Source organism: Gekko japonicus, unplaced genomic scaffold, assembly GCF_001447785.1.
Source record: "Gekko japonicus isolate JY-2015 unplaced genomic scaffold, Gekko_japonicus_V1.1 scaffold54, whole genome shotgun sequence".
Lineage (NCBI taxonomy): Eukaryota > Metazoa > Chordata > Lepidosauria > Squamata > Gekkonidae > Gekko > Gekko japonicus.
The window spans coordinates 1544468-1549596 of NW_015167058.1; positions in this window are offsets into that span (position 1 = coordinate 1544468).

The following is a 5129-nucleotide window of genomic DNA, read 5'->3' on the forward strand; positions in this document are numbered from 1 at the left end:
GAGCACTCAGCAGACACTGCAGCGAGGGCAGTCACTTTGGCTGTGGTTCTCAGACATCATGCATGGATGCGGAACACAGCACTTCCCCAGGATACTCGGAACAGAGTAGAAGACCTGCCGTTTGAGGAAGGGTCCCTGTTTTCGGAGTCGACTGACAACTTCCTGTAACAAAAGAAGAAACTAAAGCAAATGGCTAGATCGTTTGGGATCACTTTGACTCCGTCGTCATCCCAGCCTTACCGACAGCAGTTCCAGCCTCGGTTTTATTCCTCTGGCAACTATCAGCCTCAGCAGTATTTTCAACGCTACAAGAAGTATCCATTGCACTGCGGTTTTGCCCCACAGCAGCAGTTTCCGCCTCAAAGAAATACAGGAGGCAGGGCTAAAGGGGCTAATCCTAGTCAGCACCCCCCCCCCAGGGATCTGGGTCGGCAGGGTAAATCTAGCTTCTGACTCCCGACCCACCCCAACCTTGGTTTGGGGAGGGGCTTTCCCCGTTCCTTACGGAATGGGAGGCTGTGACCAATGATAAGTGGGTCCTGTCAATTGTTGAAACGGGTTATAGATTAGAGTTCCAAGCCTTGCCTCCCCTACGCTTGCTGCCGGGGGAAGCACACTCTCATTGTTATGGTTCAGATTCTGCTTCTGCACAATTGTCTTCTGATTAAAAAATGTTAATGGATAAAGGGGCTGTGTTTCGTTTGGAATTGCCTTTTTCAGGTCCTGGGTTTTATTCTCGTTTCTTTTCAGTAAACAAGAGAGACGGGGCTCCCGTCCAATTCTTGATCTAAGGGATCTGAATGTTTTCTTAAAGGTTAAAAAAACTAGGATGTTATCGCTCCAGACGATTGGTCACTTTCTGGAGGTGGGCATGTGGTTTGCTATACTTGACCTGCAAGATGCCTACTTCCACATCCGTATACATGACAGCCACACCAAATACTTACGCTTCCATGTTCAAAGGGAGACGTATGAGTTCCGAGTGCTTCCATTTGGACTCAGTATGGCTCCACGGGTATTCACCAAATGCATGTCCGTGGTGGTAGCATCCTTGAGATCACAGGGGTGTTCTATTTTTCCTTATCTAGATGACTGGTTATTCACAGCTCAGACCGCAGAAGGCTTGAAAGCTCAGTTGACTTTAGCAACATCAGTCTGCCGCAAACTAGGTTTAAATATCAACTGGGGAAAAAAATCCCGTTTACAGCCCCAACGGGTGATGCCTTTTATCGAGGCTGTTTTAAATTCAGACACTGGGAGAATGTATCTACCGCAAGACCGTGTTGTTGGCTTACAAAGCGTGGTGTCTGCATGTATAACAAAACGTTTTCAGCAGGCATCTGTCATACAGCGGCTTTTAGGTCTTATGGCCGCAACAGTGTATGTGGTGCCATTTGCCCAACTTCATATGCGCCCACTACAAAATTGGTTTGTGAGGGTGTTTAATCCACGGGCACTCCCTAGTTTAAGGTGTTTTTTCTATCCCTAGGTCTGTTCTAAGACAGCTGCAATGGTGGCTGCAAGATGCAAATGTTTCCACAGGGGTTCAAATTGGGGTTAGGTCTCCAGAGGTAGTTGTCACAACGGATGCTTCCACTTCAAATTGGGGACCTTATTGTGGGCCTGAACAGGCATATGGGTTCTGGTTGCTATTGGAATGCAAACTGCACATCAATATTCTGGAGATGAGAGCTATACGTTACGCCCTTAACTATTTTTCAGATATATTACAGGGGAAGGTGGTTTTTGCTCCAGACGGACAATACCACAGCAATGTATTATGTGAACAAGCAGGGGGGCACGGTGTCCCTCCCCATGTGCAGGGAGGCGGAGGCCATATGGAAGTGGGCCACACACCACAAGGTGGTTCTTCAAGCAATCCACATTGCGGGCAAAAGCAATGTGCTGGCAGACCAGTTGAGCAGAATAGCAGACTCCAAGTATGAGTGGTCCCTGCCTCACCACGCTCTGCATCCAGTTTTCAAAATGTGGGGGTTCCAACCCTAGATCTATTTGCAACCAGTCTCAACGCCAAGATGCCGCTGTTTTGTTCCAGGGTGGGATCAGACCCCCGCAGCTTGGGGGATGTGTTTCAACTCAGTTGGTCAGCCTGTTTTCTGTATGCCTTCCCTCCCCTGCCCCTAATCGGGAGGGTAGTATCAAAACTGATGGCAGACAATGTTCACTGCATTCTCATCACAACATTTTGGCCAAGGCAAACATGGTTTCACGTTCTGTTGTATCACTCCCAGGGTCGATACATACACCTGGAACTGCCCTGGGACTGGGGGTCTCTCTAGATCTGAAGTCGCTGCAGTTGACAGCTTGGCTTCTTTTACCGATTACAGAAGGTACTCTGAGTCAGTCTTAAGTATACTTCTGAATACTAAAAAACTTTCCACAAGGGCATCCTATACGGCCAAATGGGCCTGTTTCTCCCGATGGGCTAGACAGAGGGACGTGAATCCCAGCACTTGTGCCCTGCATTTTGTGTTGGACTTCCTGTTATCGCTAAAGCATAAGGGTTTATCAAATTCATCAGTTAAAGTTTATTTGGCAGCAATTTCAGCTTACCATGTTCCATTAGAGGGTACATCCCTTTTCTCTCACGTGGCATCACGCTCATTTTTGAAAGGTCTGATTAATCTGTACCCTCCGATACCTGTAGTGGTTCCACAACGGTCCTTCTCTTTAGTTTTAAAGCAGTTGTCGGGACCTCCTTTTGAACCTATGTCAACCTGCCTGGTTCCCTATCTATCCTGGAAAACAGCATTTTTGGGTTGCTGTTAGGTCTGCAAGAAGGGTTAGTGAGCTGGCAGCTCTGCGAGCGGATGCTCCTTTCATTCAGTTTTTTCCAAACAGGGTGGTGCTTAGACCCAGCGTGCATTTCCTCCCCAAGGTTGTCTCAAAGTTTCATCTAACCCAGGAGGTCTCACTCCCAGTTTTTTACCCAAATCCTACATCAGAGTCTGAGACAGCTCTGCACACTTTAGATGTGCGAAGGGCACTGTTATACTACATCTGTAGAACAAGACCATTCAAGGTTACTTCGAGATTATTTTTATGTTATGCTGACCACTCTAAGGGGAGGTCAGCCCCATCCCAGACTATATCCCGGTGGATTACATCAGCCATTAGACTAGCTTATCAGTCTGCAGGTGTTCCATGCCCCCTGCAAATGAAGGCTCACTCTAGGTTTCTGTTCAACGTTCCTTCCTGCACATTATTATTATTATTCTGCTTCTCTTATGCTGGCTCCTCCCTCCTCTGATGGCAGTCAGCTTTGAAATCTCCCATGTGGGACTGCACAGGGCAACGCAGATGAAAACAGGGTTTATTTACCAGTAACTGTTGTTCATCCAGTTGTCCTGTGCAGGCATACATCCCTCCCTCCTGCCCCGCATGAGCATTTTAAAGCAAAAAAACCCAAAACAACCCCCCCAAAAAACCCGACAACAACTGCACATCATGTGAGAGAGTTATATCTCTTTATATTTAACAGTATATAAGGCTCGTGGCGGCTGCGGGAGAACTGAGGGTGTGTGTGTGGAGCTTTCCCCTGTATAGCGCCTCATTGGAGGGAACCGCTGTCATTCGCGTACAGGGGAAGCTCCTCCCACTAGTTGTCAAGCTAGAAAAAAATCTTCCGCGCGTGGGCAGATCCCATGTGTGCCTGCACAGGACAACTGGATGAATAACAGTTACTGGTAAGTAAACCCTGTTTTCCTGCTTTCACTGCAATAGGCAGGGCTATTTTTGGGCAGGAACGCACAGGAACGGAGTTCCGGCTGGCTCCTGAGGTGGCCACGTCCAGCAGGAACTCATTAGCATAATAGGCCACACCCAACAGCAGAAACTCATTAGGATTGGCTACATTAGGGGTGTGTGGCCTAACATGCAAAGGAGTTCCTGCTCCAAAAAAAGCCCTGGGTTTTGACAACAAAGAAGGTAAACAGAATAAGAAGGGAAAGCTGGGTGTGGCTGGATTACCACACTTCTGGTAACACGGGGGTGTGGCCTAATGTGCTAATGAGCAGTGCTGTCAGGGTGTGGCCTAATATGCTAATGAGTTTTGCTGTTGGGTGTGGCCTATTATGCTAATGAGTTCCTGCTGGGCTTTTTCAACAAAAAGAGCCCTGTGAGTTCCAGTCCTGCTCAGAACGAAGGCTGCTGATAAAGCATGTTAACACAACTCCTAGGGATGGAACCAACCAGCTTTTCTGCTAAGGAAAAAAGAAGGAAGGCTTCCCTTTGACAACATCAGGTAAAGATGGCCAAAGGCTCCAAAACCTACCGAGAACTCCACAAACAGGACATGAGCTTGTACAGCAAGCCCCAACCCCTCACAGGTGCATCATGGGACTTGTAGTCACCATGAGCCACAATATTTTTCGATTCCGCATCTATATCCCACAATCCCCCGCTTTGCAGATGGTAATACAGGACTGTAGGCCGCCCACGTAGAAAAGTGGGCGAACGTTAGTAGCGAGGGCGTTCCGCGCGTGCGCAAGTTGCCCAGCAAAAGAGAGAGAGCGCGCGCAAAGACGAGGTTTACGATCCGTCTCCTTCAGAGGTCGCTCGGGAAGACTGCGTAAACGCCCACCTTGCCACTGGGCGGGCCTAGAGGCGGGTGCTGCTCTAGCACGAGAAGAGGGGGGAGAGGAAGGTTGTCTCGCGCCTGCGCACCGGTTCCGTGACCTCGCGCTCAGTCGGCGCGGCTCGTGACTACTTCTTGTTGTTATTTTTTTTTTTGAAGGTAGTAGTTAGTTGGGGGGGAGGGGTGAAAAGCAGGACGTTTCGCGCTCGGTTCTCAGGACTGAGCCGGCGGTGGCTCCACGTTGCCATAGCGACCTGTCCCCGTACCGGCCCGGCCTGGGACAGCCCCAGCCGCCGAGGCCATGGAGGAAGCGCGAGCAACCGCCGCCGCCGCCGCTTCAGGAGAGACCGGCCCGGCTTCCGAAGTGACGGAGGTCCGGGTGGCCGGCCTGCAGCCCCTGCGCCTCCTGGAGTGGAAAGTGTCGGCGGGCTCGGCGGTGAAAATCGGCTCGGTGTTGGCGGTCTGCGCGCCGATCCAGGCGGTCCCGTCCCGGCCTGGCGCCTCGCCCAGCGAAACCGACTCTCCGCGGCCG